Here is a 26918-nt window from a genome sequence, read left to right on the forward strand (position 1 = left end):
CTTTTGAGAAGTATAACTTGATCCAAAAAAAACGTTGATTTCACCTAACTTCATAAAAAACGAATTTTCCTATCTCAAGAGGTTAAATAAAAATATTACTATAGTAATGCCAAATAAAGAAACAGGGTTGACCGTAACAGGGTTGATGATTTCTTATTAAATCAGCTTTAAAATCCCTCGTGACAGGGGGAATGGAAGCTTGTTCAGTGCAACAGGGAGTGGCAATTGAATGCAAGCTTCACAAAAAAATGAAATTGCTAAAACAGTTCTAGCATTTCTATCTACGGGTAAGAGACTCAATCCGCTCAGTTTTACACCAAAAATAGTAGGACCAGCTCACCTGCTTTTACACTATGATCTATTAGATGTTCAATGTTTATTCTGAATTTTCTTTTTTAAATGGAATAGTTTCACCATATTAAAACGATAGTTCAGATCATGTTACAGGGTTGACCTTAAAATGATGGACAGACATAAATGAATCACTAAACACATGAAATAAATAATAATCTCCAGAAAGGACTTTAGAAAGCAACAAAATAACTAGGACTTTACTATGATGGTGAAAACTTGAGAAATGGTTAAGTGGGTTGAACTCTTCATTGAAGTCACACAGGGTTGATGGAGGGACATGTCAAAAAGCTGCATTTTGGCACTTTAGCAAGCCTCTAGTCATAAAATTGAATTCTCCATGTGGTCTATATTAAAGGGTGTTTCATTTAATATAACAGACTTAAAATATCAAAGGCACTCTTTTCGTGGAACGACCCAGTTACAGTCACTCACCCTTCTAGATAACCTAAACAGGTCTTGTGTCTTGGCTAGCTAGTGCTAGCTAATTGCTTTTGCCAATTAGCTTCAGCCGGCTGGTGCACAACCATGGCAAAATTGGTTTGACATTGGATGGCCTATGTCTGGGGCTAGTTTGGGACTGTCAATAAATTAGATTTTGTCTTATGAATTGTATATCCCTTGTGAAAGAGACCCTGGTCTCAATGGTGACTCCATGTTTACATAAAGGTAAAAAAAAAATACTAAAATAAATAAGGCAACGTCTTCAACTCTACTTAGAGGCAAGTTCCACTTAAAAATTAATCTTACAAATAGCAGTGTTGGGCGATTTGGAAAGCCACAGTCAGTCAATAAATAATAAAATAATACTTGTAGGAAAGGTTTTCATCTTTGGCTCAAAACCTGTGGATACTATACGATTAGAAAGGTTCAAAATGTATGTAAAACATGACAGCACAATTTAAAAATATATGGCACATGGAAACCAAATGAGGATGGTCTATGGTGATAGATGGGATGTGATGAGAGTGGCAGAGGGGTGGGACTAAGGAGCTTATGTTCACTAATGTATTATTGTCATGTGATTGCTGTATATAAAATGCATCTGCAAAATGTATATGTAAAATGTATATAAAAAAAGATGTAAAAAACCAAAAAAGATGTGTCCTCCAAACAGGGGAGGGGGGGGGGGGGGTTTGATGGGTTAATAATAATACAAATAATTTTTTACAATAATTACAAGTTTCTGGCTATACTCCTTTTGTCACGACTTCCGCCGAAGTCGGTCCCTCTCCTTGTTCGGGCGGCATTCGGTGGTCAACGTCACCGGCCTTCTAGCCATCGCCGATCCACTTTTCATTTTCCATTTGTTTTGTCTTTGTTTTACACACCTGATTTCAATCCCCCAATTACTTGTTCATTATTTAACCCTCTGTTCCCCCATGGTTTTTTGTGAGTTATTGTTTGTATGTATACGGTTCATTATTGTGGGATAGTTTATTGTGTTGTATTTATTGATTCCTTGAGTAAATTACGTTCCTTACTGATATCTGCTGTCCTGCGCCTGACTCCTCCACACCAGCTACACACAGGCCGATTACACCTTTAAAATCATAGATTTAGTACCTTCACAGCTTGCCTTATGCTTGGCACCTAAACCCCCCTCTCTCAGGCCCCTGTGTGTGTGTGTGTGTGTGTGTGTGTGTGTGTGTGTGTGTGTGTGTGTGTGTGTGTGTGTGTGTGTGTGTGTGTGTGTGTGTGTGTGTGTGTGTGTGTGTGTGTGTGTGTGTGTGTGTGTGTGTTCAGACCCTCCACTGGCAAAGACTACATCTTTATTTACGGTCTTGTAAGATGCTGTGAGTCAACACGGCTCCTCAAACACAACACCCCATCGCCATGTCTCCGCCTGGCGTCACAAGACTCTCCCAGGGGATTGTGGGATGTTTGCGTTGCCACGGTAGCAAGACAGTGCTGAGGAGACAAAGCTGCGTCAAGATAAATCTCACTAGACGCGCCACACACTGCAAAAAGGGAAATCTAAGCAAGCCTAAATATTTTATATTGAGTGATAATTCACTTAAAATATATATATTTTTCTTACCAAGTTAAATTATCTAACGTCATTGGCAAATATTAATTTATCTGATTTTAAAATATTAAGGACAAATATCTTGAAGCCTTTTTTAGGTTAAAATAAGCAAAATGATCTGCCAATAATGTTAGATCACTTAGCTTGGAAAGAAAACAAATACTAATTATAATTGAATTATCACTCAATATAAGATATTTAGGCTTGCTTAGATTTCACGTTTTGCAGTGCGCGCACACACACAGCCCGTGGTCTCTACATCCACAGGTGTCCGGAAGCTTGGCAACACCGCCAAGGACACTGACAGAAGAAAAAAAACACACACACACACACACACACACCCTTGTCTTCATGGCCGGGGTGAAAGAGGTGAAGCAGTAAGAAACAGACAGGGCCAGCGGTGAAGCTGAGAGTGCAGTGGAAAAGCACACCACCGTCACCCAGGTAGACTGTTGTCAGTAGCAACAAATCCTGAGGTGTGTGTGTTATCAGGTTGTAGTCTGACAGTGAGGGAGTTTGTTGCTACTGGGGCACCAAGTTCTTGCTCTTTCACTACCGGACTAAGTGACCACAGCCTAACTGTCCGGGACTTTCCATTAGAACTTTTCTCTAACTGGTTGACTGAATGCAAACTTGCAGCAATTGGTATCAAACATTTCCCTCCAGAAACACAAACAGACTGAAAGCTATTGGTTCCTGCTACGCAGTTAGGGCCACGTTTACAAAGCAATGTAAACATGGCTTATTGAAAGGACTGATGAGGTAACATATGAAAGTCAAACTGTTCATAGAGCATAAGAGAAAGAAGAGAAGAGATATTGTGTGTGTGAGTGAGTGAGTGAGTCAGAAGAGTACGATGAGGAGAGCAACACTGGTTCAATCTTTTATCGCCGCAGTGCGCTCTCCTTCCTGAGCCAAGCACAACTCACTCACTCACTCACTCACTCACTCACTCACTCACTCACTCACTCACTCACTCACTCACTCACTCACTCACTCACTCACTCACTCACTCACTCACTCACTCACTCACTCACTCACTCACTCACTCACTCACTCACTAAAACACATAAGAAACAAGCAATACTTTCCATCATGCAAACATTCCTATACTGTTGCCTTGAGTTGAGTTCACTGTCAGTAGGTAGCTTAGGTCTCGTCGTGACAGGCAGAACCACTTCACAGCCTGAGGACAGTCACTATATACACCCACATCATCAGTTAGAGGGAACTGACTGCACTCACCAAGATTGCATTACATTACAGCTAGACACACACACAATTCATAACAGAGGCAGAGAAAAGGGGTCATGCTTCTCCATTGATGTATACTGACGTAATAAAAGGCCATTAAAAGTAACATCACAGCCATCCCTCAGAGGATGCTCCATTCTCTCCATGTATAACACACCCAGCCCAATGTAATGGGAAATGAACCATGCTGCGGGTTTAATCCTGTGTGTGTGTGTGTGTGTGTGTGTGTGTGTGTGTGTGTGTGTGTGTGTGTGTGTGTGTGTGTGTGTGTGTGTGTGTGTGTGTGTGTGTGTGTGTGTGTGTGTGTGTGTGTGTGTGTGTGTGTGTGTGGTGTGTGGTGTGGTGTGTGTGTGTACAGATGAGAACTAAACAACCAGGCTAAGATAAGAGGGGAACTTAGAGGTGATGTCACTGACTGAGGAGACAGCTGGATAATGTGCTTCATTTTAGAAAACACACACACACCAACCACAAACACACACATAGCCAAGTTTAAGAGGATAATAAATGTGAGGCTCCTGTGTTTAAACACAATCACGTCCCTCCCTCCATCCACAACCATCTATTACCACTGACACCATCTCACACACACTGACAGACAGACACACATACTGGCACAATCACACACTAAACACACTCTGAGAAACCAACATACAAACAAATCAAATTATATTTGTCACATGCACCGAATACAACAAGTGTAGACCTTACAGTGAAATGCTTATTTACAAGCCCTTTAACAATGCTTTAAGTACTTTTTATAAAAATTAAGTAAAAAATAGATAAATATAAAAATGTTTAAAAAAAGGCACAAATAATTAAACAGCAGTAGTAAAATAACAACAGCGAGGCCATCTACAGGGGGTACGGGTACAGAGTCAATGTGCAGGGGCACCAGTTAGTCGAGGTAATTGGGGTAATATGTACATGTAGGTGGAGTTAAAGTGACTATGCATAGATAGTAAACAGAGTAGAAGCAGCGTAAAAGAGGGGTCTGGGTAGCCCTTTGATTAGCTGTTTAGGAGTCTTATGGCTTAGGGGTAGAAGCTGTTAAGAAGCCTTTTGGACCTAGTCTTGGCGCTCGGGTACCGCTTGCCGTGTGGCAGCAGAGAGAACAGTCTATGACTAGGGTGGCTGGAGTCTTTGACAATTTTTAGGGCCATCCTCTGACACCGCCTGGTATAGAGGTCCTGGATGGCAGGAAGCTTGGCCCCAGTGATGTACTGGGCCGTACGCAGTTGCCATACCAGGCAGTGATGCAACCAGTCAGGATGCTCTCGATGGTGTATAACCTTTTGAGGATCTAAGGACCCATTTTATATCTTTTCAGTCTCCTGAGGGGGAATAGGTTCAGTTCTGCCCTCTTCACGACTGTCTTGGTGTGCTTGGACCATGTTAGTTTGTTGGGGATGTGGACACCAAGGAACTTGAAGCTCTCAACCTGCTCCACTGCAGCCCCGTTGATGAGAATGGGGGCGTGCTCGGTCCTCCTTTTCCTGTAGTCCACAATCATCTCCTTTGTCTTGATCACGTTGAGCACATTGAGGGAGAGGTTGTTGTCCTAGCACAACATGGCCAGGTCTCTCCATTGACGGTGATCAGGCCTACCACTGTTGTGTCATCGGCAAACTTAATGATGGTGTTGGAGTCGTGCCTGGCAATGCAGTCATGAGTGAACAGGGAGCACAGGAGGGGACTGAGCACGCACCCCTGAGAGGCCCCCATGTCGAGGATCAGCGTGGCGGATATGTTGTTACCTACCCTTACCACCTGGGCGCAGCCTGTCAGGAAGTCCAGGATCCAGTTGCAGAGGGAGGTGTTTAGTCCCAGGGTCCTTAGCTTAGTGATGAGCTGTGAGGGCACTGTGGTGTTGAACACTGAGCAGTAGTCAATGAATAGCATTCTCACATAGGTGTTCCTTGTCCAGGTGGGAAAGGGCAGTGTGGAGTGCAATAGAGATTGCATCATCTGGGGATCTGCTAGGGCGGTATGCAAATTGGAGTGGGTCTAGAGTTTCTGGGATAATGGTGTTGATGTGAGCCATGACCAGCCTTTCAAAGCACTTCATGGTTACAGACGTGAGTGCTACGGGTCGTTAGTCATTTAGGCAGGTTACCCTTAGTGTTCTTGGGCACAGGGTCTGCTTGAAACATGTTGGTATTACAGACTCAGACAGGGAAAGGTTGAAAATGTCAGTGAAGACACTTGCCAGTTGGTCAGCGCATGCTCGGAGTACACGTCCTGGTAATCCGTTGACCTGTTTAAAGGTCTTACATCGGCTGCGGAGAGCGTGATCACACAGTCGTCCGGAACAGCTGATGCATGTTTCAGTGTTACTTGCCTCGAAGCGAGCTAAAAAGTAATTTAGCTCATCTGGTAGGCTTATGTCACTGGGCAGCTCTCGCTCAGTGCTTCCCTTTGTAGTCTGTAATAGTTTGCAAGCACTGCCACATCCGACGAGCGTCGGAGCCGGTGTAGTACGATTCGATCTTAGTCCTGTATTGATGCTTTGCTTGTTTGATGGTTTGTCGGAGGGCATAGCGGGATTTCTTATAAGCTTCCGGGTTAGAGTCCCGCTCCTTGAAAGCGGCAGCTCTACCCTTTAGCTCAGTGCGGATGTTGCCTGTAATCCATGGCTACCGGTTGGGGTATGTACGTACGGTTACTGTGGGGACGACGTCATCGATGCACTTATTAATAAAGCCAGTGACTGATGTGGTGTACTCCTCAATGCCATCCAGAGATGGTTGCACATTTAACATGCTGGTAGAGATTTGTTAAAATTGATTTAAGTTTCCCTGCATTAAAGTCCTCGGCCACTAGGAGCACTACCTCTGGATGAGTGTTTTCCTGTTTGCTTATGGCGGTATACAGCTCATTGAGTGTGGTCTTAGTGCCAACATCGGTCTGTGGTGGTATGTAGACAGCTACAAAAAATACAGATGAAAATTCTCTTGGTAGATAGTGTGGTCTACAGCTTATCATGAGATACTCAACCTTAGGCGAGCAAAACCTTGAGACAGATATCGTGCACCAGCTGTTGTTTACAAATATACAATCGCCACCCCTTGTCTTACCAGAGGTTGCTGTTCTATCCTGCCAATACAGTATAAAACCCGCCAGCTGTATGTTCTTCATGTCGTCGTTCAGTCACGACTCAGTGAAACATAACACGGAACCCAAACCGGTTGTGCGCATGCACCATGCATACATGTATTTTGTCCCCCAACACCAAAAGCGATCGCAACACACAGATTAAATTATCAAAACAAACTCTGAACCAATTATATTAATTTGGGGACAGGTCGAAAAGCATGAAACATTTATGGCAATTTAGCTTTTTACTGTTGCTAGCTAATTTGTCCTGGGATATAAACATTGAGTTATTTTACCTGAAATGCACAAGGTCCTCTACTCCGCCAATTAATCCACATATAAAACATATTGTTTCTAGTCATCTCTCCTCCTTCCAGGCTTTTTCTTCTCTTGACTATATATTGCAATTGGCAACTTTCATAAATTAGATGCATTACCGCTACTGACCTCGTTCGTCTTTCAGTCACCCACGTGGGTCTAACCAATGAGGAGATGGCACGTGGGTACCTGCTTCTATAAACCAATGAGGAGATGGAAGAGGCAGGACTTGCAGCGCGACCTGCGGCAGAAATAGAACTCATTGGCGCACGCGAGCAGTGTGGGTGCAATAATTGAATAATATAGATTTCTACATTTATTTTGCAATGCTCGCGCACGCGACGCGAGCGGTGTAGTCAGCCTGTAAGATATTACAGTTTTTAATGTCCCGTTGGTAGTTTAAACACACATGCACACACAGAAAGCACATGAAGTATGGCTGTTCACTCAAATCAAATCCATTTTATTAGTTGCATACACATATTTAGCAGATGTTATTGCGGATGTAGCGAAATGCTTGTCTCAGGGTAAGCCAGGAAATAAAAATCACCTCTCTTTTTCTCTCTGGCTCCCAAATCGATCCACAGGACAAGACAACAACTACAGACTCATAATAAGATGCTAACATACACACACATAGGCTAGGATAATGAGTTATGCTTTAGCATGTGTAGCCCTCCATAAATCGATCTTTAATCTGTGAGGGTAAAAAGAGCTTTGTGACGTGCAGGCTGTGGAAGAGACACCCATGGCTTTATCATGCCTTCTCACACACACATGCATGTATAGACATACAGACACACTCACACACACACCAGTACATGCACGGGTTGGACAGACAGTTCCAGGTTGTGCCATGTTACAGAGGAGGAGGCTTAGCACCAACATGTACATTTAAGGACACAGTAGCCTGGTCAGGGACACTGAACACACACACACACACACACACACACACACACACACACACACACACACACACAACACACACACACACACACACTTTGGTTGTTCCACCTCAAAAAGCACAAGAAAGAGGATTTTGACACCCACCATCTCAGATTGTTAATTACTCCAGAAACGATTTCAGAACAGATATGATTAGCATTCCTGATACATTATTTTGTTGAAATATAATTTGATCTTTGTGAAATTAAGCTAATTGATTACACCCAAATTGCACGTTTTTATTTATAGGATTCATGATGTATAGTAAATATAGTACCCAGCATCTGATTTGGATCAAACTTATTCCCACCAATAAGTAAGACATGCCACACATGGACACCCCACACCCTATGCCAATCCAACATACAGTATCAGTTCTCTATGTTTGACAAGTAGTTTAAAGCTGTAGATTGGAGTATTGCTTCTCCCTACTATGCAATGTATTACTTGTGAATCTGGTGATTTTTTTAACCTTTATTTAACTTGGCAAGTCAGTTAAGAACAAATTATTATTTACAATGACGGCCTAGGAACAGTGGGTTAACTGACTTGTTCAGAGCAGAACGACAGATTTTTACCTTGTCAGCTCAGGGATTCAATCTAGCAACCTTTCGGTTACTGGCCCAATGCTCTAACCACTAGGCTACCTGCCGCTCCTGATTCTCCCCTGTTCAGAGAAATTAGTAATTGAAGCCACTTCCATTATTTACCATAAAGTAGTACCACTAGACACCGCTGTTCCTGCTATACAGACACACTCTTTAATCCATTTGGTCTATTATGTTTATTAAATAGATCACAACATTTCCTTTGCAACTTTGGGTAGAAAAACAATAGATTTGGCTCATTATGAAAATAAATTGTGGTCATCCTCACAATTCATACCAGTCCTCCATGAAAATAATTCAGTTTGTTCATCTTTTAGCAACTAATGCTTCTACCAAACTCTCCTTGAATAGTCCTGTATGGTCCAGTGTGGCTCTGTTGGTAGAGCATGGCCTTTGTACCACCAGGGTTGTGGATTCAATTACCGGGTCCACCCATATGAAACATATGAAAACATTTATTTTGGCATAACTGTAAGAGTCGCTTTGGATAAACGCGATTGCTAAATGGCATATATATTAGTCCAACTAGTGGCAGATCTCTGTAGACTTTTCCTTCAAGCCCAAAACGTTGATGGAGAAATGGGCTAGAGACTAAAACGTTGTGACAAAATAAAATAATGTAATTGCATGGCAGTCTTATGCGTTTGGGTCTTTTACCATCGAAGACCACTAGAGAACATAACATTGAAACCATTAGAATTGAAGTAGCCTAATGTTTTCCTTGTTCACCAGGAATGGTCTAGGAGTAACTACTCTAGACATTTTTTAAAGGGAATAAACCACACACAAGGGTCCGTTTCCTGGACACAGATTAAGTGAAAAGAAAGACAAACAGAATTGCTTTCATGGAGGACTGGCTTGAATTGTGAGGAAGACCACACTATTTATTTTCATCACGAGCCAAATCTATTGGTTTTCTACCCAAACTTGCACTTCTGGGTAAGCTTTTACTCAAACACAATATGACGCACTTATAATTTAAACACAAACTTCCTCACAAACTACTGAGGAACATTCAAACACATAAACTCCCTCATACAAACACACACACACTCACGCAGAGAAACACAAACACTCTTTCCCAGAACAAAATGTGTCACACTCACCAGGTGTGGAAATGTCTTCCTTCTCAGCTCTCGCTCTCTTTCTAGCTTTTTCTCTCTCAGGTAGATTCCACTCGCTCCTCCGAGCTCTGGAGCGTGGGATCAGGAAGTGTAGTCCCAGCGAACGAGGGAGGGAGTGAGTGTTTCAGGGGAGGTAAAGTCCAGCGGGGGTCAGAGTCAGACGAGGTGGCTGGAGATTAAACAGATCTGTCTGTCGGTACTCCTCTGTTTCTATCTTTCCTCTCCCTCTCGGTTTCTATCTGTCTCCCTCACTCGTTCGCTGGCTGTTTCAGGAATGCAGCTCTCCTGGGTGTTCTCACCACAGCAAAGATCTGAGACTGCTAAGCCTCTCTCTCTCTCCTCTCGCTCTCTGCCCTGACACTGCTGACAGGGCAGGCCCCTCCCTCTCTCCAGGTAGTGTTAGTAGAGGAGTCTCTCTCTGCCTTTCTCTTTCACTCTTAATAACACACTCAGAATTGAATTTGCTGTATTGAACTGTCTTAATATTCACACCGTACACTGCATAGTGTGTGCGTGTGTATTTATGTGTGTGTGTTTGTGTACATACTACCTGAGTAAGTAGACTTCCTCCCTCTGGCCTCTGGTCACATGAACAGCTGACTATGCAAATGAGGCTCTCAGGTGATGTTCTCTTCCTGGAATGAGGTCACAGTCCCATGTCCAGGTGTGTGTGTGTGTGTGTGTGTGTGTGTGTGTGTGTGTGTGTGTGTGTGTGTGTGTGTGTGTGTGTGTGTGTGTGTGTGTGTGTGTGTGTGTGTGTGTGTGTGTGTGTGTGTGTGTAATTGTGAGTGTGTGTTTAAACAGTGAGGGAGCCTCTCCCAGAGAGTGCAGGGCAAACCTGACCATTTGGGTTGGGAACACACACATACGTCCTGCCCTCCAGGACATCTATTGTACAGCACCCGGTGTTACAGGAAGGCCAAGAAGATCATCAAGGACCTCAGCCACCTGAGCCATGGCCTGTTCACCCCTCTACCATCTTGTAGGCAGAGACAATAGAGGTAAATCAACGCTGGGACCGGGAGACTGAAAAACAACTTCTATCTCCAGGCCATCAGACTGTCCAATAGTCACCAGTAGCTGGTCTTCGGCCAGTACCCTGCCCTGAACTTTAGTCACTGTTACTAGCCGGCTACCACCCTGTACTCAACCCTGCACCTTAGAGACCATGTGTGTGTGTGTGCGTGTCATGTTCTGCTAAGCTACTTAGGCTGGGTTTGGAACCATGCCAGACCAATTAGATTTTGTTGTGTTGAAATCAACAGCCAGACTGAGCATTAGGCTAATTTACAGACTAACCTGATATGATTCATAACCATCTTTAGCTAAACACATTCACAAACACAGACACATTGACACTAAAATGCAAAAGGATTGGTCTATGTTTTTCTTACAATAGCCCGTGTCCCAAACGTAATACCATTTAGACGAGGCTAGGCCAGGCTTTTTACTTCAGCCTGAACTATAGAATCCCTCAGAGTTTCTTCACATTTGAGTCACAAGCTTTTGACACATTTAAGAGCTGAGATTCACAACAGATCCTGCCTGTAATTCTCTCTCACACAAACACACAGTAGGCCACTTCTGACTGGAACTAGAGTAAAGGGAGAGTACCCTAGAGGTTCAGCTGCTAGTGGCCAGGGTGAGAAAAGCAGAAGGTGTCAGAGGGAAGTAACTTTTTAAAGGGACAATTTCAAGAAGTCAGTCTTTTTCCTAACGATTAGGGCCTACTTAGTTGGGAAATCCCAAAAGTCAAACAGAGCCAACTGGACAGAGCAAGTTGGGTTAGTTGTGGGCCCTGTGATGTAATGAATTGTCTGAAGGCTTGGAGATTTCACTGTCACCTTTCAGGCATTCCTGAGGGTGCCTTCCTCCCTCCATACCTCCCTTTTCCATCACCCCATCCCTCCCCCTCAACCACCCCTAATTTTCTATGACATTCAACCCCCCCTCCCCCCCTCCCCCCTTCTCCATCCTTCCAGTTTGCATCCAGCAAAAAAGAAAGCAAGAACAGATTAGGTCTAAAAAGCCTTCATCTTCGCATTCAAACCCAATACAGACACATTTCCTCCCTCTCACTGTTCAGTCCCAGCACACAAAAGACGTAGAGAGCATTCCTAAATCCACAACCCGGATCGCCAGACGGCATCCCTAGCCACGTCCTCAGAGCATGTACAGACCAGCTGGCTGAGGTGTTTATGGACTTATTCAATCTCTCCCTATCCCAGTCTGTTGTCCCCACTTGCTTCAAGATGTCATCATTGTTCCTGTACCCAAGAAAGCAAAAGTAACTGAACTAAATGACTATCGCCCCATAGCACTCACTTCTGTTATCATGAAGTGCTTTGAGAGGCTAGTTAAGGATCATATCACCTCTACCTTACTCGACACCCTAGACCCACTACAATTTCTATACCACCCCAACAGATCCAAGGATGATGAAATTGCCATCCCACTGCACACTGCACAAATCCATCTGGACAAGAGGATAACCTATGTAAGAATGCTGTTCATCGACTACAGCTCAGCCGTCAACACCTTATTGCCCTCCAAGCTCATCACTAAGCTCGGGGCCCTGGGTCTGAACCCAGCCCAGTGCAACTGGGTTCTGTGAAGGAGCTGATTGTGGACTTCAGGAGACAGCAGAGAGAGCATGCCCCATCCACATCGATGTGGCTGCATTGGAGAGTGTGAAAATCTTCAAGTTCCTCGACTTGCACATCACTGACAACCTGAAATGGCCCATCCACACAGACAACATAGTGAAGAAGACGCAACAGCGCCTATTCAACCTCAGGAGGCTAAAGAAATTCGGCTTGGCCCCTAAGACCCTCACAAACTTTTACAGATGCACAATTGAGAGCATCCTGTCGGGCTGTATCACCGCCTGGTACGGCAACTTCACCGTCCAGAACCACGGGGCTCTCCAGAGGATGGTGTGGTCAGCATAACTCATCACCAGGAGCACACTGCCTGCCCTCCAAGACATCTACAGTACCCGGTGTCACAGGAACACCAAGAAAATCATCAAGGACCTCAGCCACGCGAGCCACTGCCTGTTCACCCAGCAACCATCAAGAAGGCAGAGACAGTACAGGTGCATCAAAGCTGGGACCGAGACTGAAAAACAGCTCTATCTCCAGGCCATCAGACTCTTAAATAGACACCACTAGCCAGTGGTAGAAAAAGTACCCAATTGTCATACTTGAGTAAAAGTAAAGATACCGTAATAGAAAATGACTCAAGTAAAAGTGAGTCACCCAGTAAAATCCTACTTTAGTAAAAGTCAAAAAGTATTTGGTTTAAAATATACTTAAGTATCAAAAGTATATGAAATTCCTAAAAATATACTTAAGTATCAAAAGTAAAATAATAAATAATTTCTAAAACCAGATGGCACCATTTTATTTTTTATATTTTTTATTGACGGATAACAAGGGGCACAATCCAACACTCAGACATAATTTACAAATAAAGCATGTGTTTAGTGAGTCCACCAGATCAGAGGTGGTTGGGATGACCAGGGATGTTTTTGTTTTTTTTGTGAATTAGACCATTTTCCTGTCCTGCCAAACATTCAAAATGTAACAAGTATCAGGAAAAATGTATGGAGTAAAAAGTACATAATTTTCTTTAGGAATGTAGTAAAGTAAATGTAAAGTACAGATACCCCCCAAAACTACTTAAGTAGTACTTTCAAGTATTTTAGCCGGCCTCTGCCCAGTACCCTGCCCTAAACTTTAGCCACTGTTACTAGTCGGCTACCACCCAGAATTCAGTCCTGCACCTTAGACAATGCTGCCCTATGTACATAGTCATTGAACACTGGTCACTTTAATAATGTTTACCCACTTCATATGTACTGTATATACTGTATTCTAGACAAGGCTCATCCTATATAAGTACTGCTTTGCACACCTTTTCTAGTCATATATTGTCCATTGCTCGTTCTAATAATTCTATATTTCTTAATTCCTTTATTTGTATCTTCTGGATGTACATGTATTGTTAGGTATTACCGCACTGTTGGAGCTAGGAACACAAGCATTTAGCTACATCCTCGATAACATCTGCTAAATATGTGTACGCGACCAATAACATTTGATTTGATTTGAGAATGATAAATAGACCTGTCTTTCCTGGGACTCTCTCAATTAGGTCCTGCGGAGGGTAGTGGGCTGAGTTTTTTTTTGTTGGCTGTTCTGCATCAGTCTTGAATAGCATTGTCTAAGGCTCAACTGTTTCCCCTCCCCCTCTTCAGAGATTAGACCTCCCTCTCTTGTTCCCCCGTTTCCCAGAAAACCTCATTCAACAGGTGGGAACAGGACAGATAGACACCGCACTGGGCAAAAACTGGTTGAATCATCATTGTTTCCACGTCATTCCAACCCCCAATAATCAACGACGGAAAATTAATTGGATTTGCAAAAAGTCATCAACGTCAGGGCGTCGTCTTTTTTTCACCCAACTTTTAACCTAAATCCAATGACATGGTGAAAACGTTTGTTGATTTCACTGTCAATTCACGTTAGTTGACAATTCAACCAAACGTAAATCAAAAGTGGACGTTGAACGGACGTCTGTGCCCAGTGGGACAGGTCTTTAAAACAAACAAGAAGTAGAATCAGGCAGGGTCGTGTTCAATAGGAGCAAACATGAGAAAACACTTTAAACCTAAAAGGGACTACAGTCCAATAAGAACATTGACATTGTTTTTCCTTTTTTCCAATGTTTGCTTCATTGTTTGTCCAATTGAAGCCATCCCAGGATTGCAACGACACACTCTGAGTTTTGAACTTTTGTTGACATAGATTTTGTGTTCAGGGTAAGTAAGACCAAGGTAATAGTAATGTTTTGTTTTTCCTTCCTAGCAGAGCTGTCATTATGGTCAGGGTCAAACTATTGCTCCTGCATTGTAGCTCTGCTCAGTGTATCATTAAGAAGGGCTGGATGGCTTTCTCTTAGGTCTTTGCATGGTTTACTCTTAAATATAGGCAGAAAACCTGGCTCAATGCCCTGAAACCTGTCTCAATGCCCTGAAACCTGGCTCAATGCCCTGAAACCTGGCTCAATCAGGGAATAATGTAAGTCTATCTTTATGATCTCATTAGGAAATCGTAATAATTAGTGATGCACCGATATGAGATCTTTGGCCGATACCGATATCCGATATTTTCCTTGTAAAAAAAAAACCCCGATGCCGATTACCGATATTTAGAATTTTAGAGACCTTTTAAGCATTCTACATCAGTTAAATAGTTAAGACACACACACATGGACGCAGTGGTCTAAAGCACTGCATCTCAATGCAAGAGGTGTCACAACAGTTGTTGGTTCGAATTCAGGCTGTATCACTTCTGGCCATGATTGGGTGTACTATAGGGAGGCGCACAATTGGCCCAGCGTCGTCCGGGCCGTCAATGTAAATAAGAATTTGTTCTTAACTGACTAGCCTAGTTAAAGAAAGGTTACACACACACACACCACACACTAACCGAAACATTATTTTGTTGGCATTTACGTACAATTGAAGTCGGAAGTTTACATACACCTTAGCCAAATACATTTAAACTCAGTTTCACAATTCCTGACATTTAATCCTAGTAAAAATTCCCTGTCTTAGATCAGTTAGGATCACCACTTTATTTTTAAGAATGTGAAATGTCAGAATAATAGTAGAGAGTGATTAATTTCAGCTTTTATTTCTTTCATCACATTCCCAGTGGGTCAGAAGTTTACATACACTCATTAGTACTTGGTTAGCATTGCCTTTAAATTGTTTAACTTGGGTCAAACGTTTCGGGTAGCCTTCCACAAGCTTCCCACAATAAGTAGGGTGAATTTTGGCCCCTTCCTCATGACAGAGCTGGTGTAACTGAGTCAGGTTTGTAGGCCTCCTTGCTCGCACGCGCTTTTTCAGTTCTGCCCACAAATTTTCTATAGGATTGAGGTAAAGGCTTTCTGATGGCCACTTCAATACCTTGACTTTGTTGTCCTTAAACCATTTTGCCACAACTTTGGATGTTTGCTTGGGATCAATGTCTATTTGAAGACCCATTTGCGACCAAGCTTTAACTTCCTGACTGATGTCTTGAGATGTTGCTTCAATATATCCACATAATTTTCCTGCCTCATGATGCCATCTATTTTGTGAAGTGCACCAGTCCCTCCTGCAGCAAAGCACCCCCACAACATGATGCTGCCACCCCTGTGCTTCACGGTTGGGATGGTGTTCTTCGGCTTGCAAGCCTCCCCCTTTTTCCTCCAAACATAACGATGGTCATTATGGCCAAACTGTTCTATTTTTGTTTCAACAGACCAGAGGACATTTCTCCAAAAAGTACGATCTTTTTCCCATGTGCAGTTGCAAACCTTAGTCTGGCTTTATTATGACGGTTTTGGAGCAGCAGCTTTTTCCTTGCTGAGCGGCCTTTCAGGTTATGTCGATATAGGCCTCGTTTTACTGTGGATATAGATACTTTTGTACCTGTTTCCTCCAGCATCTTCACAAGGTTCTTTGCTGTTGTTCTGGGAATGATTTGCATTTTTCGCACCAAAGTACATTCTTCTCTAGGAGACAGAACGCGTCTCCTTCCTGAGCGGTATGACGGCTGCGTGGTCCCATGGTGTTGATACTGGTGTACTATTGTTTGTACAGATGAACGTGGTACCTTCAGGCATTTTGCTACCAAGGATGAACCAGACTTGTGGAGGTCTACAATTTTTTTCTTTGGTCTTTTGATTTTCCCATGATGTCAAGCAAAGAGGCACTGAGTTTGAAGGTAGGCCTTGAAATATATCTACAGGTACACTTCCAATTGACTCAAATTATGTCAATTAGCCTATCAGAAGCTTCTAAAGCCATGACATAATTTTCTGGAATTTTCCAAGCTGTTAAAAGGCATAGTCAACTTAGTGTATGTAAACTTCTGACCCACTGGAATTGTGATAGTGAAATCTAAGTGAAATAATGTGTCTGTAAACAATTTTTGTAAAAATTACTTGTGTCATGCACAAAGTAGATGTCCTAACAGACTTGCCAAAACTATAGTTTGTTAACAAGAAATTTGTGGAGTGGTTGAAAAACGAGTTTTAAAGACTCCAACATAAGTGTATGTAAACTTCCGACTTCAACTGTATGTCCCCCTTACCAGTAAAACATAATCAAAACCTATTTCTTTCACTTACTTGCTGTGCTGTTTCGTTGTTGATTTCTAGGTCATTTCATTCTCAACCAGGATTTCTGTGGAACTCCGTTTGGGTCAAATAACATGACATACTCTGTTTCAGTAGCTATAGTTAGCTAGCTAACTATATAGTTAGGTGTCATCATCTAAAATAACCCTAATTTATAAGACAGTTCTTATCTGATTGATGGTGATCGGACCCATCTACAGTGAGGGGAAAAAGTATTTGATCCCCTGCTGTTTTGTACGTTTGCCCACTGACAAAGAAATGATCAGTCTATAATTTTAATGGTAGGTTTATTTGAACAGTGAGAGACAGAATAACAACAACAAAATCCAGAAAAACGCATGTCAAAAATGTTATAAATTGATTTGCATTTTAAAGAGGGAAATAAGTATTTGACCCCCTCTCAATGAGAAAGATTTCTGGCTCCCAGGTGTCTTTTATACAGGTAACGAGCTGAGATTAGGAGCACACTCTTAGAGGGAGTGCTCCTAATCTCAGTTTGTTACCTGTATAAAAGACACCTGTCCACAGAAGCAATCAATCAATCAGATTCCAAACTCTCCACCATGGCCAAGACCAAAGAGCTCTCCAAGGATGTCAGGGACAAGATTGTAGACCTACACAAGGCTGGAATGGGCTACAAGACTATCGCCAAGCAGCTTGGTGAGAAGGTGACAACAGTTCGTGCGAGTATTCGCAAATGGAAGAAACACAAAAGAACTGTCAATCTCCCTCGGCCTGCGGCTCCATGCAAGATCTCACCTCGCGGAGTTGCAATGATCATGAGAACGGTGAGGAATCAGCCAAGAACTACACGGGAGAATCTTGTCAATGATCTCAAGGCAGCTGGGACCATAGTCACCAAGAAAACAATTGGTAACACACTACGCTGTGAAGAACTGAAATCCTGCAGCGCCCGCAAGGTCCCCCTGCTCAAGAAAGCACATATACATGCCCGTCTGAAGTTTGCCAATGAACATCTGAATGATTCAGAGGACAAATGGGTGAAAGTGTTGTGGTCAGATGAGATCAAAATGGAGCTCTTTGGCATCAACTCAACTCGCCGTGTTTGGAGGAGGAGGAATGATGCCTATGACCCCAAGAACACCATCCCCACAGTCAAACATGGAGGTGGAAACATTATGCTTTGGGGGTGTTTTACTGCTAAGGGGACAGATCAACTTCACCGCATCAAAGGGACGATGGACGGGGCCATGTACCGTCAAACCTTGGGTGAGAACATCCTTCCCTCAGCCAGGGCATTGAAAATGGGTCGTTGATGGGTATTCCAGCATGACAATGACCCAAAACACACAGCCAAGGTAACAAAGGAGTGGCTCAAGAAGAAGCACATTAAGGTCATGGAGTGGCCTAGCCAGTCTCCAGACCTTAATCCCATAGAAAATCTGTGGAGGGAGCTGAAGGTTCGAGTTGCCAAACGTCAGCCTCGAAACCTTAATGACTTGGAGAAGATCTGCAAAGAGGAGGGGGACAAAATCCTTCCTGAGATGTGTGCAAACCTGGTGGCCAACTACAAGAAACGTCTGACCTCTGTGATTGCCAACAAGGGCTTTGTCACCAAGCACTAAGTCATGTTTTGCAGAGGGGTCAAATACTTATTTCCCTCATTAAAATGCAAATCAATTTATAACATTTTTGACATGCGTTTTTCTGGATTTTTTTGGTTGTTATTCTGTCTCTCACTGTTCAAATAAACCTACCATTAAAATTATAGACTTATCATTTCTTTGTCAGTGGGCAAACATACAAAATCAGCAGGGGATCAAATACTTTTTCCCCCCACTGTGTGTGAAGCTAGCCACAATAAGGATTAGCCACAATAGTGAACTTTGCGGTTAGCCTTCAAAATAAAATAATTATAATATTTGTATTCATTTGCATCACTGTCAATGACATACTTTTACTTTGAAGGCAAACCGCAAATTCCACTGTTGTGCCTAATCCTTATTGTGGCTAGCTTCACAACACATATCCCGATCCGGTCGAGTCTCACTAGCCAGATGAAGCCAGCTGGCTGTTTATAACGTTCGCTTTGGGCAACAGTATTAAGTAGCTGGCTAGCTATTTATTTTCATGAACGTAAGTTCAATTTCAATAGGCGAACTTCAAGTGGCAACCTAGCTACTACTTACTCACAAGGATTCATAAATCATTGCTAAGAATAATGAAAATAACTGCAGTGCCTACTGGTCATTGTTTTCAGGCTGGTTGTATTGGTGCTAGCTAGGTACCAAGCTAAAGCTAGCTACCCCAGAAGTTGCAGTCGAACAAATAATGCTTTATTACCAACGCAGTTTTGTAAACACATCGTTTGTGGCCAGTGTTTGCTTGTTTGCAGACTTTTTTGTACAGCTTTAACAGTGCTACTGTATCTTTTTTGACATGCAAAGACCCACATGGCGTTCCATAGTATGTATGTCGTGAAGCTAATAGCAGTGACGCTATTACTGTGTAACTCCTGTAGGGCAGCATCTGAAAAACAGCGCACTTGGTAGTGTGAACCGGTGCTTGACCAGTCAGCGAAAGCCAACATCACCCACGACAGATAATGGTTGATTGTCAAGGGCAATGAATTCCATTATCTTGGCTTGAATGGATTTGGCCTTTGAGTTGTCTCGCTGAAAGGTTCTTACTCTTTTAAATGACTGCTCGATCCACACAGCAGACATTGTGAGCTAGGTTAGGAATGCGGTGTTGTATGTTTAGCGCAAAATGTTACGTGGCGTTATTACATCATGTACCTACATTATATTGGTATGCACGGTAGCTTTGACATCAGTTTTTAACATCGGCGTTAAACTACAAATCGGGTCGATACCAATGTTGGAATTTTTAGCTAATATCGTCCGATTCCGATATGTTCACCGATATATCATGCATCCCTAATAATAATTCCACCTCATTTCATCTGTACTACTACAACAGGCCATTGTCTTGTCTGTGCATTAAAACGGTTCATATACCAGGTCAAATATAGGAAAGAGAGAAGCGAACGTGGTATCCTGTATCTCTTCCTCTGCTGTCATCCAGTCTAGACCAGTTTGGTGTCATCCCACAGCCAGTGCAGGGAAGGGCTCTCTCTCTCTCTGTCATGCATGGAGCACCTCAGTGTGGAACACAAAAGCCAGTCAGGGTTTAAGTCAACAGTACGCTCAAATCACACACTGACCCCAAGCCCCAACCCTCAGCTCCTCTGCATTGTGGGAGTTCTGGTGGTGGGGGTGGGTGGGATAACAAACCACCAGGCCAGACAGAGAGAGAAACAGAAAGACAAGCAAGTGTGGGAGAGAGAGAGAGAAAGAGAAAGATGGATAAACAGACAGAGATGGACAGACAGATGATCAAATTAACACACACACACACATGGAGAGACAGAGAGAGAGAGAGAGAGAGAGAGAGATGAACAGAGAAGGCAGAGACAGAGAGAAACAATCCGACAGACAAAGAAACAGAGAGAGAGACAGGGGTAAAGAGAGACTGTGTGAGGTAGAGGTTCTGGAGGGTGGGGTTGTTGATGATGACAAAAGCCAGTGGGAGATAGCAACGGTTATAACATTTGTTAAATGATGAAAATACTCCAAACTTTTTACATTTTTTAAATCTGTCAGATATTGAATTACAGCACATTAAACATTTTATTTGCACAGGCAAAAAATGAATGGAGTTCAGGGATTTTGGTTAACAATTCAGGCATTCAATGTATTGTAAAATGTCACTTTTATTGTCTAAGAATGCACTCATATATACATGTTCTAATGGTATCAGGATTTTTTTTATTTTGTGTTAAAATAAAGAAAATTATATGTGCCTCATTTGCAATTAATTCATATAAAGGGGTAGAACAGGGCTGCAACTACCAAAAACCTGAGCTGTCTAGGCCTCCTGCACTCACCTGAGCTGTCTAGGCCTCCTGCACTCACCTGAGCTGTCTAGGCCTCCTGCACTCACCTGAGCTGTCTAGGCCTCCTGCACTCACCTGAGCTGTCTAGGCCTCCTGCACTCACCTGAGCTGTCTAGGCCTCCTGCGCTCACCTGAGCTGTCTAGACTGCCTCATTAATTTCGGTTGTTGTTGCAAAATTCAAAGGGGGTCAATAGCAGGACACCCTCAGATTAAAAATCAACAGGCTTGGCTCTAGATTACACCTATATATACATACTTTACATTGTTTGCGAGATCAGACACAATATCACCATAATCCAAGTGTTCATTTTTGGGGGTGGTTTCATTTCAGCGCATCTAATTAGTAAACATTTCAACTGTATTGAATTATTACTTTTTCAAGTACACAAAAAAATTAACACCCATCAAAATAAAGGGAACCTTTCTTTTTATCCAAGTGTCAAGACAATGCGTTAAATCCTTGACGATGCTTTATTTAGCATTCTTATAGATGCAACGGAAAGATAATGTATTCCATTCAGCCCATTTCAGCTATTAATGGGGTGTGTTTGACAGGTCATTACAAACATTTCAGCAGAAAAAACAGCACAAGCAAGAGTATGAAAGAGTAGCAGGAGTAAAATGAAAGCAATCAATCAAGCCAGATTTAAGTGACAAGTGGATTTTGTAACCCTCAAACACAGGAAATAGATGGCTGAAGACAGATCCTCATGTGGGGGGCATGTGCTTTGGTAGTGGAAGGGCATGAACTCCCGGTTAGGGCAAATGGACCAGTCAGGTGATTAGAGGTCAGAGGTCAGTGGTGAACAAAAACACAGAGTAAGCCTAACAGAGAGTGTGTGAGGTCCCCTAATGCAGGCACTGATGCTCTGTCTGTCTGAATCTCCCACTCCCTTTACTTGTCTTTCTCAATGTCTGTCTGTCTGTCTGTCTGTCTGTCTGTCTGTCTGTCTGTCTGTCTGTCTGTCTGTCTGTCTGTCTGTCTGTCTGTCTGTCTGTCTGTCTGTCTGTCTGTCTGTCTGTCTGTCTGTCTGTCTGTCTGTCTGTCTGTCTGTCTGTCTGTCTGTCTGTCTGTGCCATTCTTTCTCTCTTTGATGTTTGGGGAAAGGGCTATCTATTGTTAGAACAATAAGTCTCAATGGCTTTCACTCCACTTCTCTTTCTCTTCCGTGGATCAAACGATTCATCTTGCTGTGTGTGCAGTGGGGTGGTGTGCACCCTACCCTTCCCTCTGCACACAACCGCCTGCCTGGGGAACATGACACTGTCTCCTCTCACATAATGGACTTGTATTGTTCTACTGCACATTTATTTTATAGATATCATCCTCACAATATGCCGTACGTCTCGTATTCTAGAGAGTGCTAGTGTAAAAGGCCTCATCAGAACCTGGCATAAAAATAATCTAGTATCCTAAAGAATCTACAGAAACACTGCTTTGCCTAACACCACCAGCGGTGACGTCATACAAAGCACCATGCAGCATGGAGCAACAACGCGGCCCAAGTCCCCGTTTCCTCTTAGTCAAGTATTAATGTCTACGGATAGATAAAGCCATGACACACTCCACCATAGCTTCCTGTGAGCACACACACACACTCACACTCATGGGGGCGCACACACACAAACAAACACACTTAAAATCCTGAGTAGATAAACAATTATTCACTCGTCACAGAACAGCTGTTTCCCAAACTGTCCAGTCAGTCTGCCTCCAGTACATTAGCCTCCCTGTCTAGATCCAGCCAGTCTGCTTTCCATACATTAGCCTCCCTGTCTAGATCCAGCTAGTCTGCTTCCCATACATTAGCCTCCCTGTCTAGATCCAGCCAGTCTGCCTCCCGTACATTAGCCTTCCCATACATCCTTTTCAGACAAGACACAGACAAGTAATACAGTCTCTCTTATCAGCAACCCAGCTCTGAGTATGAGAGATAACCTCTCCCACGACTAGTCTCCCCTGACTAAAGAAATGCTGAAATGAACCTGGTATGTCTGCTCTATTGTGTAGGAACTGATAACAGACTGATCTGCGCAGGTCCACTATCACAGGACAGCCAGGTCAATCGAGCAGTGTGTGTGTGTGTGTAACAGTAGATCCTCTGGCCATTAGACAGACAAGACAAGAGTGCACCTGTGGGAGTGGCCGAGAGCTCTGCTTCTGGCGTTGTCACGGATACCAAACACAGAGCAAGCCACCTGGTTGGTGGAGCCGGAGCAGGGCAGCCAAAAGAGGACAACACTTGAAGGCGGTTGCCATGCCAAAATGTGCCAAAATGGCCTAATTCACAGACACAGCCCAAAGATTGTGTCGGGACAAGGCCAGAGGAACACAGTCAGCTCACAGCTGCAGTCTCAAGATCGCAGCTTTCTCTACTGCACGACCAATACAACCCAATGATTTTAAGAACACAAATATTGAGACGACAGACACAAATGTCACGCCATCAGTTTAAATACAAAATCTTTCCATAGACTTCTACTGAAATTAAGACAACTAACTGTAAGGTCCATATTTAGGGCTAATGCAGCTTTACACCAAAATTACCTGTCAATTTTAATTTCCCATGGAAAGGAAATCCACCGTCAATGTAAATAGCCTACATGAGAACTTTGAAAAATGTGCCCTCACCTGGTATGAAGACAAGACATTTGTGCCAATGTTAGACCTGCATTCACCTTTAGACACTCAAGTGATTGCTCTGCTCTTGTCGTTACCATGGTAATGTCTTTAATAGATAAGCTACTGGTAAGAGCATTTTTCATCAGTCAGTTGCCAGAAGACAATGTGAATGCCACATAAGCAAACAAAAAGACAGTTCAATTGCAGACTGATTTTATCATTCCTTTTTTGTTACAATCTGCCTTAGAACGACATCAACGTCTATTACCTCACATGAATGAAAACACTCTGAAAGCAACAGTTTGACAAAGACAGCCAACAGAAAAAGACACAGAGCAAACTTGCAAAACATGGGACAAAAACCCAACAACTACTCACTTTTTTTAGTAGACTCCAACCATTTGTCTGGGTCTCTGTGGTGGTGTGAAAGAAGAGCAAGAGAGAGAAACAGCCCTGTCACTGTGAGAGTGTGTTACACTGCTACCTGATCCAGTGGAGTGAATAAGAGCCCCCACACACTCAGCGCGACGTGTAGGGGGGGGGTGGGAGCAGGAGAGAAAAGTAAAGTGGTGCCGCCATTCTCTGTCACCCTGGAGACCAATGCTTTCAAAGAAATCGACCAATGGCAAACACTGCCGATTGTGTTGAGACAAAAAAGTCACATGACTGCAGTTCCCTTAACACAAAAAGCACAGAGATAGAGGGTGCGAGAGAGAGAGAGAAAATAAGAAAAGAGACAGGGAAGATTTTATGAAAAAGACAGAGGAAGAGAGAGAGACAAAGACAGAGAATAATCAAAAAACAGACAGAGAGAAACAGAGAGAAAGAAAGGGGGATGGAATGGAAGTCAAAAGGGGGCCAGACACTGAAGAGGCCACCAGACCAAGTACTGTCCCCATTTTCCTCCTCCTCCCTGCTCAAGGGTGGGAGCAGAGTCTAGTCCTGCTCAAACTTTAACTCCCTGCCCGCCATTACGCCCTTTGACCTGCTAACACCCCCACAGCCTCACTGTGCTCGAGGCACAAGTTGCCATTAACCACAGGCCAGCATACCCCATTCCTCCAATCCAAACCTTAGGCCTAACTATTAGGAGGATGGGAAAATATCTGACCCTGTATCAGTGGTTAAGGATTGTCCCATATCCTCCCTGTATTTCCCACGGCTGAGAGGATCAATGCTCTCTCCATTCTACACAACTGTGTGAGCCTGACGATAAGTGCTACAGCTTCAGTTGGTCCTACGTTCGGAAACAGCTGATATTCCACATTATTATCTGTTGTTGACACCATTCTGGTGTTGTCAACGGGTCTGCTGATGATAACACTGTCACAGGTGGCTGGTGTACCGTGTGATTTGATAAGAATGTGACTGGCTTCTGAAGTGCTGTTAAAGTGCAGTGCAGAATAGCCCTGATTTCCCAACAACAGCTAACGTGTAGGGACTAGGGAAAGTGAAATACATGTAAACGGGCTAATCAGAAAAGATAGCTGTATATTTGCACTCACACATCCCTCACCTTTTCAGCAATACTTGAGCACATGATCTGTTTCACTAAATGACCCTCCTTCAGCAGTAAAATGCTCTCTTCAAAGGGGGTACACACCACAGAGAGAACAGACAGGTCTAAATGGCTAGGATTGATTTATTTGAAGTGGGTAATGGAGAGTTTTGACTGGAAATGAACTGCTCTGTGATAGCCATTTAATGGCTGCTGAATTAGGCTTTTAGTAATAGCTGTACCATAGATCTCAGTTTAGCACGGATATTTAGGCTACATACAGCACCTAGCCTATTTGAAAATGAGATTTATCCCCAAAATGAACAATGAATGACCTATTGCACTGTAGCCTAATACTAATAGAGGGTAGCCTAATAGCTATGGTTCTGGCATGCTCTATGAATGGATATAGCCTACTGTAAGCTTAACAAAAGTAGCCTTATAACATCCTAGTATGACAGTCATTTCAAAATCATAGATCCCCATAATCAGAGACTGAACAATGAGGCATTGTGTTTGAGCAGTGAGCAGCATGTTCTGTAAATACTGTGTTCCAGTATAATAGTGACTGACTGACTGTAGAGATAATCTGGAGCTGACAGGAGGAACCAGAAGCAGCCTAAGCTATGTTTTTATGGGCCTTTCATTCAGAGGAGAACATGTGAGTCACAGCTCTGATTAGGCTGTTGCAGGAGTACATGCAGGATTAAGTACACTAACACTTCAAACTGTTCTGACTGGGACAGAGGAAGAGTGTATGTTGAGATCCACCCAGTGAGTAGCCTAATTGGGGTGACGGGAACAGGGAGTACCTCTATGGATCTTTCTGGGTGACTGGTTAACAACGAAATCATAGTGTTGGATAGTGGACTGATGCGGGAGTACGTAGTTTACTTGGGGTCATGCCCATGAACGGAATGCACTCTCCACAGCTAACAGTGTGTAAGGATGAGTGATGTGTGTGTGGGTGATGTGTGTAAAGTGCTATCTCCAGCTGGTACACAAGCCTTTTTGTTTTCCAATGGAAAAGCAGCTGGACGGATGATTCAGTGTGGGGGGATTTCAGGGAGGAGGAGGGGGAGGAGGGCAAGGAGGGGGCAGACCTACAATTAGATACACATCTTTTGTTTCATTACAACAATATGATAAGACCCAATAGACACTGGGGGAGGGAATGTATTCATATCATGGGAAAATACACCATGAACATACCAAATTATGTTTTTGCGTTTCACTGAAGTGCAGCTCCCAAAGAAATAGAAAGATGCAAATGTGGCTTATTTTGTACTGCAGTTTTTAGATTGCAGAAGTAAACTGTTACTTCCACCATTAGGAGTTGAGGAGGAGCAGAATGGAAGGACTAGTCTACAGATCAGGGGGATGGGATATTTACTAACAAAAAGCCTAAGATACAAACATAGCGCTAACTAAGTTCATGCTGAAATACTTTAATGGCATTCCACAGCAACAACGGCGGTCGGTGCCGTTTAAGATTAGGGAGGACGATTTTTGGGGGCCTTATGTCTATTACACCATATTGGATGACTGTCATTCATATTCCATTCACCCATCGATATGTTTAGGCTACTACATGATACTCAAAGTTGCCCTATACCCATCATGCGGTTGCTACAACCTACAAATGATAGTTTATAATGTAGGTGCACAGGTCGAGAGACAAATTTGAGTAATCAAGGTGACAGACAGTGACACATTCAATACCACCTTGCACATTCTTGCCTGCATCTAGCTGATCTGGGGTGTAATCATTAGTCCAAAGAGTTGACTAACACAGCTGCCTCAGGACCTGAACGACTTGCCTTAATAGAAGGAACCATGAATTCTGCTCTGTATCAGAGAATACTACAAGAGAATGTCAGGCCATCCGTCTGTGAGCTGAAGCTGGAGCGCAGCTGGGTCATGCAGCAATACAATGATCCAAAACACACAATCAC

General features: G+C 43.1%; 1 protein-coding gene across 3 annotated transcripts in view; it reads right to left on the reverse strand.

Moving 5' to 3' along the window:
* LOC106573359 (ras association domain-containing protein 8) overlaps positions 1-23956 on the reverse strand; it is a 55927-nt gene extending 31971 nt beyond the window's left edge. Inside the window, exon 1 of one of the 3 annotated variants that reach the window (XM_014148342.1) lies at positions 23844-23956. The gene's annotated coding sequence lies outside the window, so the exon portion shown is untranslated. Of the gene's footprint in view, positions 1-9707; positions 10250-23843 lie in introns of those variants that run through there. The other 2 variants (XM_045697042.1, XM_014148341.2) reach the window with 2 other exon arrangements.
* Positions 23957-26918: the final 2962 nt, after the last annotated feature.

This window comes from Salmo salar, chromosome ssa16, assembly GCF_905237065.1.
Source record: "Salmo salar chromosome ssa16, Ssal_v3.1, whole genome shotgun sequence".
Taxonomy (NCBI): Eukaryota; Metazoa; Chordata; class Actinopteri; order Salmoniformes; family Salmonidae; genus Salmo; species Salmo salar.